The 15,418-nt window shown below is 50.2% G+C and overlaps 1 long non-coding RNA gene across 1 annotated transcript; it reads left to right on the forward strand.

Annotated features, from left to right (window-relative positions):
- Window positions 1-5,506: 5,506 nt before the first annotated feature.
- On the forward strand, window positions 5,507-11,561 carry LOC149851889 (uncharacterized). Its single transcript, XR_016439505.1, has 3 exons — window positions 5,507-5,598; window positions 8,157-9,330; window positions 11,218-11,561. It is a non-coding gene; the product is annotated as an uncharacterized LOC149851889 (long non-coding RNA).
- The last annotated feature ends 3,857 nt before the right edge of the window (window positions 11,562-15,418 follow it).

Consider the following 15,418-nt stretch of genomic DNA (forward strand, 5'->3'; position numbering starts at 1 on the left):
GGAGAACATGGGGCCTGGTGGGGGTCCCCCCATGGTCCGCTCCCCCCTCCTTCAGCCCTGCCCCTACTTACTGGCATGGAGCCCGGGGCCAGCTCCCTGCAGCAGCAAGCGGGGACTGCCTGAATCTCCTCCGGATCTTTCTCCAAATCAATTCGGAGGTTTCGGATCGATTGGACCCTTTTATTGGTCTCCCAATTCAATTTGGATTCAGAGATTAGCCCATCAGATTGGGCTGAGTCTCCTCCAAATCAAATCAGCAACCGAAGCTTCACACAGCCCTAGTAAATATATTCAGGCAGAGACCTACATACAAAATTGACTCTGGGTTTTACGGGAAATTATAACCTAGCAAGATTATAATAAGGTGGCAACTGCCACCTCTTGTTGTGCCACATATTAGGATTTTTTTCTTTTCCACCTTTCCTAATATTTTTTCCCCATAGTTTCCATTCCACTGAGCTCTGTGTTCATGAACACTACCACAACCTGAGTTTCCAGCAGTTCTCCAAATACAAACCTAACATGATAGTTTTTGCCAATATTTCCCATCCCTTTAATAATCTTATGACATCTTGCCTTGTCCTCTTCTGAGCTTGTCCCAGTTCAGCTTTGTTTGCATATATCCTTGCAGCCCTGCATAGTTCTACTGCAAGGGCACCGAGGGATGGCTTTATTGGACAGGCAAGCCGAGCCTCCCTCTCACAGCTCTTCCAGCATCCCTCCTTCCTCAGCTCTACCTCCCATTACCTCAGGTTGTATCACAGCTCTGCAAATGCCCATCCCCTCTTCTGCTAATAGTTTAGATACTGTTTTTCTCCTGGTCAGAACAATGAGTCTCACCTCTGCGCAGTGTCCTGGTGCCCCAAGAATGACCAGGACCAGGCAGAGAACGGACCCCAGGACAATGCAGATGACAATGGGCACCATGTCTCTCCCACCTGTTGGAGACGGGTGTTGAGGTGGTTCTGGAAGAAAAGAAATATTCAACAGGCAGAGACTAGTCTGTAACAAGCAGGGGAGCATAGGGGAGACAGCTGCAGTCTCGAATTGTCCCGCCCATGGCATCAGGACCAGTGCTGGAACACAGGCACTTTGTCATGGGGAGCAGCCACACTAGGAGTCACTGGACAGAAATTGCTCCTGTTCAACACTCCCTCGCAGCCCATCCTGGGTTGTCATTCCTGGTGGATCCCGCCCTCCCTCCGAAAGGAGACTCTCATTTGTTTTCCATGAAAACAGACATTTCCTTTGTGTCCCCCAAAAAATGTTGATGGTAGTAGGAAAGCCAAACAAACAGATGTCCACACCCTTTGTTGCACTTCAAATGCCCCAAATGTGTGGCTGAGACAATGGGGGTATTCATTTGTGGGGATTTATTGTGGCAGATGCACATTAGGTTGAAGGTGGGAAGCTGCGCGCAGCTCTCCAGCTGTGCTGGGCAGGACCTCCAGGGGCTTCGGTGGTCTGATCTTGTGCGTCCTGGAACTCCTGTTTCTGGGCTGAATAACATCGGGTCCCTGAAGTTCAGGGAATACCACAGGTGCCCATTGACCTTAGTACAGTCTTGGGGCTGAGACCAGCATCAGCTCTTTGACCCTCTCAGGAATGGAACCACGCTCGAGCCAGCTTTCACGGGTTACAGAGCTGCACCTCAGAGACTCCCCAGAGGGTGTAATTGCAAGGGGAAAATCAGTAGTTCTGTGCTTACCGACATGCCCAGCAAATCTCCCAGGTGGGTCCCTAAGCAAGTAAAACTGGGGTTTTTCGCTTACAGAGGTACAGCCCAGAGTTGGCCCAGCGCACGTCTGCAAAAGGGAGACCCCAGTTCCCCCTGCCTACAAAGATATGCACCCAGGAATCTCCAAGGCATATTACCAAGAGGCATCTAGCCCTCTGACTAACTGACCCATGCTGCTCATCCACCTCGGCACCAGCAATACTGACGGGGTGACCCTGAGCAAATCATAAGTGACCTACCTTGGAGGTTTTTAAGAGGCAACTGGACAAACACCTGGCTGGGGTCATCTGACCCAGCACTCTTTCCTGCCCAGAGGCAGGGGGTCACACTGAATGATCTTCTGAGTTCCCTTCTGGCCCTCAAACTCTAGGAAATCTATGAATTGGGCTTATTTAGTCTGGACAACAGAAGAGCAAAAGGGGGTTGAATAGAAGCTGTCAAGGCCCTAAAGAGTGGTGCCAAAGAAGATGGAGCTAGCCTGTTCTCACTGGGGGCCGATGACAGAACAAGGAGCAATGGTCTCACATTGTAGTGAGAAGTTTAGGTTAGACATTAAGAAAAACACCTTTCTCAGCTGGCGGGTAGTAAAGCACTGGAAAAGTTTACCAAGAAAGGTTGTGGAATTAATTGCCGTCCTGGGAACTTTTTAGACCTGGATAGACAAAGCCTTGGCTAGGACAATCTAATCGGGGATGGTCCTGCTTTCAGCACCCCCTGAGGTCTCTTCCAACCCTAACTTTCTATAGTTCTATGATCTCGGTACATGGAAAACACATCACCCTTGCCCCACTGGATAGGGCCCCTGACCAATGCATGACAAAGAGCAATTTGCATTTCATCCAATGAAGCAGATCATCTGTGGCAGGACATATCCCACCACAGCTGACACGCTTCATTTGGCAATGCCTGATTATACCTTCAAACTGGAGCTTGCAACTCATCCCCCTGGGAAACCAGTACCAGTAAAATGCTCCCCGCTCCCACTGCGCAGTCAGAGCAAGACATATTACCTGTTTTCTGTGGGGATGCTGTGGTCTGTGTCCCATCTGCAAGGAAACAGAGAAGGAAAGTAGCAGTCTGGAGTAAGGGGGAGATAACAGGTTTGTTACCATCTGTGATGGTTAATGTGGGAACTTGGAAACAGAGCCCTGGTGATGAGGAGTGTGGGGTGGGGCCCAGGGACTACCACTGCTTCATTTCTTGACTTGATGCAAGTGGAGAGGGAGCTGGTGAGGAGGGTCCTTTTCTTAGCAGCCTGCTCAGGAGCACTGGGGATGCAGTAGAGCTGGAGCCTGTGTGTCTGCTCACCTCACCTGCACATCACAGGTACATTTGGTCTCCTGCTGGGAAAGGCTCAGAGCAAATCAGTAAGGCTTGCTGCAGAGCTGGAGTCAGACATTTTAGCTCATCTGTTAGAGATTATTATCTCCACAAATCTATGGCTCTCCAGGTTTACCAAGAAGACAGAGCCTCTATCGAAGAAGATAGTAAACCAATGTGTGAATACCTCTGAGCTTATACAGCTTAGAAGCAAAACTCAGGATAAAGAGCCAAGTGTTGGAAACAACCAAACAGCAAGTACAAGCACAGCTAGTAGGATCCCGAGATACTGTAAAAGAGTTCAAGTTAGGTCTTACCGCTTACTCACACCACTGGCACACAGGATAAACAGCTAGCCTGTGCACAAGTGCACCCTGTGTCAGGAACAGGGTGTATTAAGGGGAAAACTAACGATACAGAAAGAGTCCTATGTCTGTCTTCCTGTGGTGCTGGTATACCTCATGTTGTGGTTAAAGCTGTTGTTGAGTTACTTGTCTGTATTGAGGAGGGCTCATATGCTGTTAACCAAGGATGGGGCTGAATAATAAGACTTGACTCTTGGCCGGTAGTCCATTGTGTCATTTAGCTTGAGGGGAATCGTGCATTAGAACTGGGACGCGCTGGGGCTCTTGTGCAGCAGCTCCCAGCAGCGCAGTGCTGTATTGCACTGACAGAGGGCACCAATCCCCCTGGCACTAGCAGGAATGAGGAACACACGAGCACGCAGGAGTACGTATATAGAAGGGCTAGCACTACATGGGATGATGCCTTTGAAACCTGAGCGCACAAAGCTTTTTTCCCATCCCATCCATGAGACTGCTGCATTGAAGAAACGGGACCTGTTTTGTGGCCAGCTGGGAGGATCCAGCTAGTGAAAGACATTCTAACCCCACCTCCAAGCCTGTATCTTGGATGAAAAAAATTGTCAGTCACTGTTGCAGATCACAGCAACATCTTCCTTGTGGTGGCATCTACTGTTTCCCCAGCGCTCAGCACAACACTTCCACAGAGATGACTCTGTTCCTTGCAGTTCACCTTCTCCAGCCAGTTGGGACCAGCCACCTCAGCAGCTGCCATGTCCCAGGAAGCATCACACACTGTTCCCCAGGAGGCGCAGGGCCACACTTCCACTTTCCCCCAGCATCTGCCCTTTCCTTCCATGACACAGAGCTTCTCCTTGTCTGGGAATGGCAAATAACTTACACGTTCCTGGAACAGCTGGGAACAGCCTTTGGAAACACAGATAAGGGCAGAGGTACCTGTGCAGTTGGTGGAGTTTGGACTCTCGGCAAATGGAGTCTGAGTTGTTTTCTCTTTTTTCCTAGTAAGAAAAACAATGTAAATTCTGTGAATGGACTGGCTAGTGTGTGCATGTGCATATCATGGGAAAGAATAGAACTTATCATTAGGCTAATGCTATTCTTATATAAATACAAATCTAAATCTCTTTAACATAATAGATAACATTTTTTAATACTCAGCTCTTACTGGTCATTTTGCAGTGTTCATGTGGCTGCCTGTTAGCTATATTCCTTTAGGGGCATCTGAGTACCTACATTTATCCCCTTGTACAGTAATTGTGTTCCCTTATGAAGAGCTTTGAATAGTATTTTGTCTCTGGGCAAAAGTAATCCATTATTCTGGGAATCCTTAGCAAGAAATAGTGTCAGAAAAACTGTTGTGAAAAATAGAATTTGTATCCAAAAATGGCTTCTTTATACGCATACTTGATATTCACATGTGTATGCAAAGCCTGGCCACATGTATGCTTGTGCTTCCCAAAATGTCAATTATTGAAAAGAATGCAACCGTGATGCTCTCTCAGGATGGATATTTTCTTAAATCTCCCTAAGTGACTCCACTGTGGAAAGTCAGCTTCATTTGTAATTCACTTCCATGTTTCATTTCAATGGGACATCCTCAGCCCTCTCACAGCCAAGGAGATATGTTTCTGCAATTGGTTGCAATATACAACTATCTACTTTGAAAAGCAAATCAGAACATTTCAACGGAACATGTGATGGATGTGTATGTGCATACATGCATGTGTAGAAGTTTACTAACAAGACCATAAATAATAGTGTAGCAGTTAACTATAAAGCAGACTCAGCCTCCAAGGACAGGCTGATAAGACTCTGCAATGACCGAATCCTATTCACTTTGAAGTCTGAAGTAAGCAAAGATATAGTTCTCCTAGCATTTCAAAACAAACATGTAGCCAAAAACCAGTTTTGAAACAATTAAGAGTTTTCTCATACTGACCTGATAACTTGTTCTCTTTCACAGTGGAAAATTCCCATCTGCGCACGCATCTTGTCTGTAAACTATAAATCGCCTCTAACAGTTTTATTCAGGGCCTCTGAGCTCGCTCAGGGTGCCCAGCATGCTGAATAAATTTTGAGACTGACAGCGACTCTTTGTCTTTGGGAATAGCTCTGCAAGGGGTCACGAACTCCTCAACAATTTGGCAACCCAGATGGGACCCCTTGTGTGCTGACCTGGCTGCTCATCGTTCGGACCAACCTTCCCAGCTGGCATAGGTGAGTTTGTCACCATTTGGAGGGCTTGGTCTGGGCGTCGGGTAAGTGGGGCCTGCCGTGAGGGGTGGCTGTTCCCGGGAATTTATAGACCAGAGTGCTTAAGTCTTGGGAGGGTGGGACAATCGGCTTCAAACATCCCACCGGGATCTCCTTTAGGGAGGCTTCTCCAGGTTTGGGGAGAAGGGAATCTGCCGGTGCAGTCTGGCATGGGCAGGAAGCGCGCTTGTATTTTGTGTACACAGGAGTGGCCTGTCTTAACTCAACAAGGTGCTCCAGATAAATGGTGGCCTAAATTTGGTTCATTTGATCGGTCTCATTTGGCATTCCTTCGAATGGAATTGGTAGCTTTAAAACCTCAACAGATGGATTATTGGTAACTGTGGGCTGAATTGGCCGAAAAAGCCCCAAAACCGGTTCTTTACTCTACCACTCCACCTCCTTATGATCCTCCGATTTCAGTCTCTGTGGAGTCTGAAGATGGACCTGAGCCTCTCTACCCTGCTCTCCCTGTCCCCAGTCAACCCCTGCCCCCCGACGAGAGCGCTGCAGCTCCCGTGGCATCAGCGCTGGATCCAGACCCCCTGCCTCCAGAGGCTTTTCTTTGGTCTGGACCCAGAGCCGAGGTCCTGTGGGGGAGGCATTTCCACCCAGCCAGGGGAAGGAACACCCGAATGCGGTGGGTCAGGCTCCTTTGCGAACCTACCCGGTCCCGTTTGTGGATGGCGGGGACAGCTTCCAGGTTTGCCCTACTCTAATTCATGTGCCATTCACCCGAGGGGACCTCCTCATTTTGCAACTACAAACCCCTTCTTTTCGGGAAAAACCTGATGAAGTAGGACAGACTATTCGGCGCATAGTCCATACTTACGAACCTTCTTGGTCAGACATGCAGGAACTCATGGATACCCTGCTGACCCCAGACGAGCGGGCTAAAGTTTTAGACTGTGCCAGGGCTGTTGCCTCAGCAGCAAACAGAGATCCTTGGCCTTCTAATGAACCTAATTGGGATTACAACACCCCCGGGGGAAGGGCATCCCTGAGGGAAGCCGGGAATGATTTACTAGCAGGCCTTGATGAAGCGAGTAAAAAGCCTGTGAATTGGGGAAATTCCATGCCTGCAAACAGGGACCCGAGGAGCATCCGGATGCCTTCTTTACCGTTTGTGTGAGGCAGCCAAGACATACGTTTGTCTCTATGTAGATAAACCAGAGCATGCGCCTTCGCTGGTATCAGCCTTTGTAAACCAGAGTGCTCCCGATATCAAGGAGCATTTCTGCAGGTATACTTCAGGGTGGGAAGGAAAGAGTATGTAAGAAACATAGCAAGCTATGTGTTTGATGGGAGAAGGAGAGGGAAAGAAAGAAGGAGAGAAAGGAAGATTTTAAGCTAGTAGCTGCAATGGTTGAGGGAACTGTGCACAGCGTGTCAGGAAGAGGACAAAACAGGGGAAGGGGCCAGGGAGGGTTTCAATGAAGGGGATTAAGTCAGAGAAACCAGGGTGAAGGGTGGTCCACAGTTCAAAGGGCCGGCGAGGTATGTTACTACTGTAAAGAACCCGGACACTTCAAACGAGAGTGTCCCCGGAGGAAGGGGATGAACATCAGAGCCATCTCAGAACGGGGGCCCCTCCGGACCAGTGACGCCAGGAGCCGGTGTCAAAAACTACTCACAGGAAAGAAGGACTCAATGACCGGACTGACCACCCTCACCCAGTCTGCCCTGCGGTAACTATAAATTGCAATAAGAGTGACCCTGTTGCCCCAATTCAGGTAGGAGAGCAACGATATGATTGCTTAATTGACACCGGCGCTACTATGTCTATGTTATCTACAACTCCTGAGCGTTCAAGTCTAATTGAGGAATGAACTAAGAATGTGATGGGAGCGGGGGGGAATTGTTCAAATCTAGCAGAAGTGCCCCTACTCGAGTCCAAGTGGGACCCTTGTCGTGTGAGCACTCCTTTTTGTTGTCTGCCCATGCTCCTATGAATTTGTTAGGATGGGACTTACTGTGTAAGCTGAGGGCCGCTCTACGCTGTAGTACGGAGGGAATAACTTTAGAATTACCAATTGACAAACTGCCTTATTGCGCCGGGGCATTGGCCTCAGGGGGGAAAAGAGAAATTTACTGGTGGAACTACAACGATTGCCAGCCACATTGTGGGGCTGGGAGGCCACCGACGTAGGACTGCTGAAGTCTGCCACTCCGGTTGTTATTCAAACCAAGGGGGGAGTCCCGCCTTGCGTGCCTCAGTACCCGCTGAATAAAGAAGCAGAAGAAGGTTTGCAGCCTGTTATAGATGAATACATCAGGAAAGGGATTTTAGTGGAGTGTCAGTCTCCTTGCAATCCCCCCTGTGTTACCAGTCAGGCAACCTAGATTAGGAAAGGATGGCAAGCCTGTTTATCGTTTTGTGCAAGACTTACGTGATATAAATGATTATGTGATTCCCAGAGCTGCTGTAGTTCCTAACCCTGCCACTGTTGTTACCTCCATCCCGTGGTGGGCCACTCGATTCGCAGTAATTGATTTGTGTGCTGCCTTCTTTTTAATCCCAGTTGCAGCCCAGTCTCAATACCTTTTTGCCTTCACTTGGAAAAGAAAACAACATTTAACCTGGACGCAACTTCCCCAAGGATACACCGAGAGTCCTACTATCTTCAGCCAAATCCTGACAAGAGACTTACAAGGTATCATACTTACCTCGGATACAGTGCTTGTACCACGGACTCAGGTAAGCTGCTGGATGGATACATTAAGACTATTCGAAGGATTAGCTGAAAGAGAACATAAAGTATCCCCAGGAAAATTACAACAGTCAGGTGGAGTTTGCATAACTTCGTGCCCCTGGTCACAGCTCCAACCACCACTGAGCACAGAGACCAGGCTGTATAACCAGGAGGTTTTTGTACAGGGCTGTAGCACTGTGTTCGGGGAGCTCTGATGCTGCTGACAGTAATAATCTCCAGCATCCTCAGCTTCAACAATGCTGATGGTGAGAGTGAAATCAGTGCCAGACCCACTGCTGCTGAACCGGTTGGGGACCCCGGAGACACGGTAGGTAGAATCGTACATCAGGAGCTTTGGGGCTTTTCCTGGTTTCTGGAGGTACCAGCATATGTAGTTGCTACTGCTGGCACTGGCCTTGCACTTGATGGTGACTCTGTCTCCAGGGGACACGACCAGGGTTTCCGGAGTCTGAGTCAGAACAACTTCACCCAGGGAGGCTAGAGAAAGAAAGAGAAGCTGTTCAATATTGGCCAGTTATTGTAGTCCCAGCATGTTTGATACTGAGATGCATGCTTCCAGCCAGGATTCACTTAAAAGGCATTGCAAGCAGAGCAATATTATTTGGGCATGGTACTGCCAATGAAGCCTGTTCCCTTTGCAGAGATCTCTCACCGGGAGCGCACAGCAGCAGGACCCAGAGGAGCTGTGGCTGGCAGATCATCTTGGCAGGCCTCAGAGCGAAATGCTGGTCAGGTCCACAGGCCCCGCAGAGAAGATCACTTATCAGCACTCAGCCCGGCTGCAAGAGCACTCTCCAGTATCCATGCAAATGAGCCAGCACACAAATTGGCCGCACTGAGCACTGCGGGTGTTTTGTGTTCGTCTGGGCAGGACTGGTCTCTGTTGATGGGCACATAAAGATGATGTTGTAACATGGCTGGTTTTGAGCCTGGAATAGTAGGAGCTGCTCCCCCGATATTTCAAGGATCCTGAACCCTGCAGGTGACTGTCCCAGGCCACGAAGCAGGAGTCCTGAGCATGTTTTGTGTCCTGTTGCCTTTTGGTTCTGTCCCCACACATGCTGGTGTCTGTATATTCACCCCAGGATCCCCCTTGCAGGAGGATGTTGGCCTGATGCCCTGCCCCGACCCTCCTGACAAGCAGGCGCTTGCTGTGCGACTATTGACAGCTGGTTCCTGCATGGGGCTGCAGGGTCAAGGCTGTGAGAGCTCCCCCAGGCTGGGCTGGACACAGCTGCAGTCCTTGATCCCTCACCAGCCCTGGTATTGGGTGGAAATGAAACTGAAAAGAAAAGGGGCTGGAAGGGCCAAGCCAGGGAAGGTGAACGCTGGAGGAGAGCACGCCGGCTCCACTCATCCCAGGGCCCAGCAGCGCTGTGATCCCCTTTCTGGCTGAGGGGCTTGTGGAGGTGCTGTGCAGCTCCTTGCGGGATGTCTGTGCTCTCCTGTGCTCTCAGTGCCAGCCAGGGGAAAGGGAGCCCTTTCAATGGGGACAGAAGGGCCTAGTGCAACCCTCCACAGGAGACCATGGGTCTGTGCCCCCTTGCAGCTGCAGAAGTGGTGGCAGTGTCTTAGTCACGTATCTGCAGGCAGCAGGTCTACTTCCCCTGAGGTGCCAGCTGAGAAACCCACACACATGGACTGTGCCCACAGGAGGCTGCTCACATACACGGCGGTGCGTGGTCCCCCATTCTGGATGCACCCATGTCTAAGCCATGAAGCTCATGATTAGCAGGTGCTAGGATCACAAGAGGAAGGTGCTCCTCTGTGTTAGGCCTTCCTAGAAAGCTGGGTCCTGGGCACCCCACACTCAGACAGGGTTTGAGTACATCTCTCTCTGTCCTCCTACCATGGGTCTCTGACCACTACACCACTGATTAGGCAGCATCCAGCCCCTTCTCCATCTAACCCTGCCCGGCAAGCTGGCACACAGTGAGCTCTGAGTGCATGACAGTAACAGGATATCGGGCTCCTGTGGGACCGTTCACACTGGATATAGATCTAAGGGGGAACAAGGGTATAAAGATAAAAAGCAGAGGACAATGGGCCCAGAAGTCAGGCACCATGACATGGGTAGCCAGGCCTGGGGTCCAAGTGGGGATCGTGGTTAAAAGGCTGCAGGGGTGGTAACCTCAGAGCTGTGCAACCAAAGCTGGGAAGCAGAGAAGAAGAGCAGGATGGGAGAGGAGCAGAGAGCGACCAGAGATGACTCTAGGGCTGCCTGGCCTGGATATGTTTCCATCCTCTCCCTGGCCTTAAGTAAGGATGCGGATAATCTGGAGAGGGTCCAGAGAAGGGCCACTCGTATGGTTAAGGGCCTGCAGGCCAAGCCCTACGAGGAGAGACTAGAGAAACTGGACCTTTTCAGTCTCCGCAAGAGAAGATTGAGAGGCGACCTGGTGGCTGCCTATAAGTTCATCAGGGGGGCACAGAAGGGAATTGGTGAGTATTTATTCACCAAGGCCCCCCGGCTGTTACAAGAAATAATGGCCACAAGCTAGAAGAGAGCAGATTTAGATTGGATATTAGGAGGAACTTCTTCACAGTTCGAGTGGCCAAGGTCTGGAACGGGCTCCCAAGGGAGGTGGTGCTCTCCCCTACCCTGGGGGTCTTCAAGCGAAGGCTAGATGTGTATCTAGCTGGGGCAATGTAGGCCCAGCACTCTTTCCTGCTTATGCAGGGGGTCGGACTCGATGATCTATTGAGGTCCCTTGCGACCCTAGCATCTATGAATCTATGAATCTATGAATAAGGGAAATGGTTGGTCATGTGTTGGTGCCCCAACAGTGACTGGGTCGGGGTGGCGGGTGGTAAGCAGGCTGAGCCTCATATGGCAACGGGGGCTTAGATACATCTTCTCTGCCCACAGGTCATCATTGCACACCAACTGTGCTGCTGCTGGATGAAAACCCAAACCAAAGGCTGAAGGATGCAGCCAGAAGGGAAGTTGTGGAATCTCTTTAATGGGGGATTTCAAGGCAAGGCTGGTAGACACCTGTCTCGGGTGGGTTGGGCATAGCACGCCCTGCCCCTGTGCAGCAGATGGGACAAGACGGCCCTTGAGGACTCCTCCGACCTCAGGGATCTATGATTGCGTGAAGGAGAGTTTCCTCACTGAGGAGCTGCCTGGCAATGACTAACGCCCTGACATGCGGGTGTTGCAGGCTCTGCCCTGAGAGATGCCAGCCATGAAAATTTTCCCTTGTGGAAAGGGATTTTCCAGAAATTAATGAATCCATCTGAGTCTATCCAGTCCCATTACTGTAACTGTTCTTTCCAAATTTTTCAAGCACATTGTGTTAGAAGCAGCCTCTCTTGCTCCTTTCCGCCTCGTGCTCTAGTTGCTGCAGCTCTGAGGAGGTTTTTGTACTGCAGTGTATCACTGAGAGAGGGCGGCTGTTGTCCTGCCCACAGTAGTAGTCACTAGCATCTTCCACCTGCACCCCATGGATGGTGAAGGTGAAGTCGGTGCCACTGTAGCTGCCACTGCACCGGTCGGGGACCCCAGTGAAATGGCTGTTTGTATTATAAATGAGGCGCTTGGGAGTTTGTCCTTGCTTGAACACATGTAATTGCATATCATTGCTCATGGAGCTGGATGCCTTGCACTGGATGGTGACCGTGTCTCCTGGACTCACTGTCACAGAAGCTGGTGTCTGTGTTATAACCATGTCCCCAGTGGATTCTAGGAAAAAAAGAAAAAGAGAAAGCCTCCTATTGAGTCTCCTTTTGCTATAATGGCCTCAAAGTCCATATCGTACAATATCTGTGCTTCATACCTTTAACCATGGAGAAGAGGAGCCAGATCAGATGCATCCATAACATCATGGTCACCTGAGCAAGGCCCAGCCAGGGGAGCGCAGGGACTCAAGCTTTCTACTTGCATGGGCTCATTGTCCAGCACTGGCTGGAGCCATTCCTGCACACAGCGCAGGGGGCCTGGGGCACGTGCCACATGCTGCCTCCTGGACTGAGCATGTGGAGTGCTGCAGCCCACCCTGCTGGGGCTTTTTCCAGTGCCACCCAGGAGGAAGCAGGAGCAGATTTGGGTCCTGTTTGTACTCTTCCCCCCTGATGCCCACTGTGGCGGGCCAGTAGGGGGCGCTCGTGCATTGAGCCGCCCACCTCCCTGCGCCCGCCCACCTGCCAGGCTCCGAATGTCTCCCTAGGGGCACCTTATGTCCAGCCGACCCTCTTCCCAGAGCACACTTGCTAGCCTGGGGGTAACATAGCTGCCACCACCCCAAGAATGGACTCATTCACGGCCCTGTGTGCTTGGGGAAACACAACCCTAATGCCCTATGGGTACTCGACCCAGTACAGGCACTTGGGGCACTTCCCCAAGTCAGGGGGCAAAAAGTAAAGCCTCGCTTAGTCTGCAGACCTAAGGGGTCTCTTAGGCATAATTTAGACACACCCCTCAATAAGTCTCCCGCACTGGTCACAAAGGAGGACTTTAGTGATTACAGGGGTAGGGTGAAAATAGGGTACAAGTTTGAGCAATATCTTAGGAATCCTAAAGAGCAAACAGTCTGGCTGAGGTAGCCTTTTGATCACGCACCTGAGTTACTGCCAGCTAGATATCTTCCCAGATCTCAAGTAGCTTACTCACAAGCATCTTCCAAAGGCCGGTGAAGTTTTCCCTCTGGAGGCAGGCGGTTCCTTGCTCATGAGTTTTGGGGTGAGAGCCAGTTTCAGATGGTAAGGCTTCTCTGTGTCCCCCGCATGGCTGCTGCCTCACCTCATGGCCGAAGAGGCCACCTCCTCGCCTGTCCTAACTTATATAGCCCCTGTGACCTCATTCACCTGGCCCAGTGGAGGCCAGCTCTGGTTGGCTGTCCGCCAACCAATATGAAATACATCACTAGTTGCCGGGCAACTCTCACCCACCAGGTAGATGCCCCTCACCCAGGGGGCTGATACCAGTCACGTAGGCAGAGCGAGCAGGTGCCCCCCCTCCCTCAGCAATGCAGCCAGCTCAGGTTACCTAAAGAGACAGGCTGAGGTGTGAATCCTCTGTGCCGGCCCATCTAATCACATTGTCACAGGGCAGAGATTTTGGGGAGAAACCCAGGTGGCTTTCTGCCACACCCACCCAGCCTATGACTTCCCTAAGACACGAGGCTTGCTGGGGCTTCCCGAGTGTCTGGGGGATGCTGGCTAGAGTGGGGTCTGCTGCAGGGGGGAGGTGCGGAAAGTGAGTGCCGGCACTGTGGGAAGCTGCAACTGGCCCTGGAGGCTGGGGTTGGAGCCAGGGTCTGCAGCTGTGACCCTGTGCACGGCTTTGTGGCCCCAGTGACCGTGGCAGGGAGACTGTTGGGGTGGGGTGGGGGAGTGAAGTAATTTAGACTTGCAGGGATGTTTGTTGAACATCTGTGCTCTCAGCCTGGGATGTGGAGGCAGCTCCCAGGCTCAGCACTTGTGTCACTGGGCACAGTCTCTGTCCCTAGAGTTTTCCTGTTGGGAAATAATCATGATTAAAATCAGTGGATGCCTCTACATGTGCTCAGATGTGCTCAGGCATCACCATATCAACACATGCATATGTACCTGTGGGTTTAAAAATGGCCACTGGGGCACTTTAACTAATTCTCATTGAATGAGCTTTTAGTTCAAGTGTCCCATGGCCATTTTTAAAAATGTGGAGACTTGATATATATGATCCTGCAGGGTTTTAATATGAGTGGTCCCCTGGGAACCATTCTAATTAAAATGGTCCCTCCCCCAAACGTGTCTAGGCACCCAATGATCTAAGTCTAAGCAGTCCCTTTGCAATGATTTTTCTTTTTTAATGTTCCTAACACACTGTGACAGAAGAAGCTCCCCTGCTCTTTAATACTTCACACCCTGGTTGCTGTGGCACCGAGGAGGTTTTTGTACTGCAATGTATAACCGTGAGAGGTTGGCTGTTGTCCTGCGCACAGTAATAGTCACCAGTACCTTCCACCTGCACCCCGCGGATGGTGAACGTGAAGTCGGTGCCACTGTAGCTGCCACTGAACCAGTCGGGGGCCCCAGTGAAAGAGCTGTTTCCATCATAAATGAGGAGCTTGGGAATTTGTCCTTGGTTGAACACATAGAATTGTATTTCATTGCTCACAGAGCTTGAAGCCTTGCACTGGATGTCGATCATCTCTCCAGGACTTACTGTCAGGGGGATAGCCTTACTGCACTTATTTTGCATCAGTCATAATGAGAGTATCTTGAGAGTATCTTGAGCAAGGTTTAGGAGTCTCATGATGCTGTCTACTAGCCAGAAGGTGCCATTAGATGAACCAGATTATTTCCAAGTTAGTTTTATACATCTCTGGTGTCTGTGTTATAACAATATCCCCACTGGTTTCTAGGAAAGAGGGAAAAATAGAAACCTTGGGGCAAATAAGCTTTTGCAGTGTTGGCCTCGATGTCCATATAATGCAATGTCTGTGCTGCTTACATTCAACCAAGGAGAAGAGAAGCCGGATAAGATGCACCCATAACATGATGGTGCTGCTTTACTTGGCGTCCTCCACAGCTCGGAGTTGTGAGTCACTGTCTTTGGTTCAAGGCTGTGAGCTGTATCCGGTTCCTCATTGGAGGAGGGCTGCTAGGTGATAGGCACCGCCGTGCTTTTCATGGGGGATGTGCAAGTCCAGGGGCACTGAGCAGGTGCATAGGAGGTAATATTCTTGCTATGGTTATGTTGGTCTCAAATGAAGCCTTCAGTACTAGCACTAGAGGAGAGGACTGTAATGTGCATGGTGAGATGTTTGCAGTGGCTGAAAAGGAAATGCCAGCTGGTTTGCCTGGAAAAAAATGGATCAGTACAGCCACCTTCATGGAGATCCTGACCATATGTCAACTCTTATCTGATTTGGGGACAGCCTCCTGCATTTATCTTGCATCAATCATAATGAGATTATACTGAGAGTATCTTGAGCAACATTTAGGAGTCTCATGATGCTGTCTACTAGCCAGAAGGTGCCATTAGATTAACCAGATTATTTCCAAATTAGTTTTATACATCTCTTTCTGTGTTGGAAGACTTTTTGTATGCAGCACCTTTACTGATGAGAAGCTACTGATTCAAT

The sequence above is a fragment of the Crocodylus siamensis genome, unplaced genomic scaffold (assembly GCF_052110815.1).
Source record: "Crocodylus siamensis isolate JL-2025a unplaced genomic scaffold, ASM5211081v1 HiC_scaffold_64, whole genome shotgun sequence".
NCBI classification, from domain to species: Eukaryota; Metazoa; Chordata; order Crocodylia; family Crocodylidae; genus Crocodylus; species Crocodylus siamensis.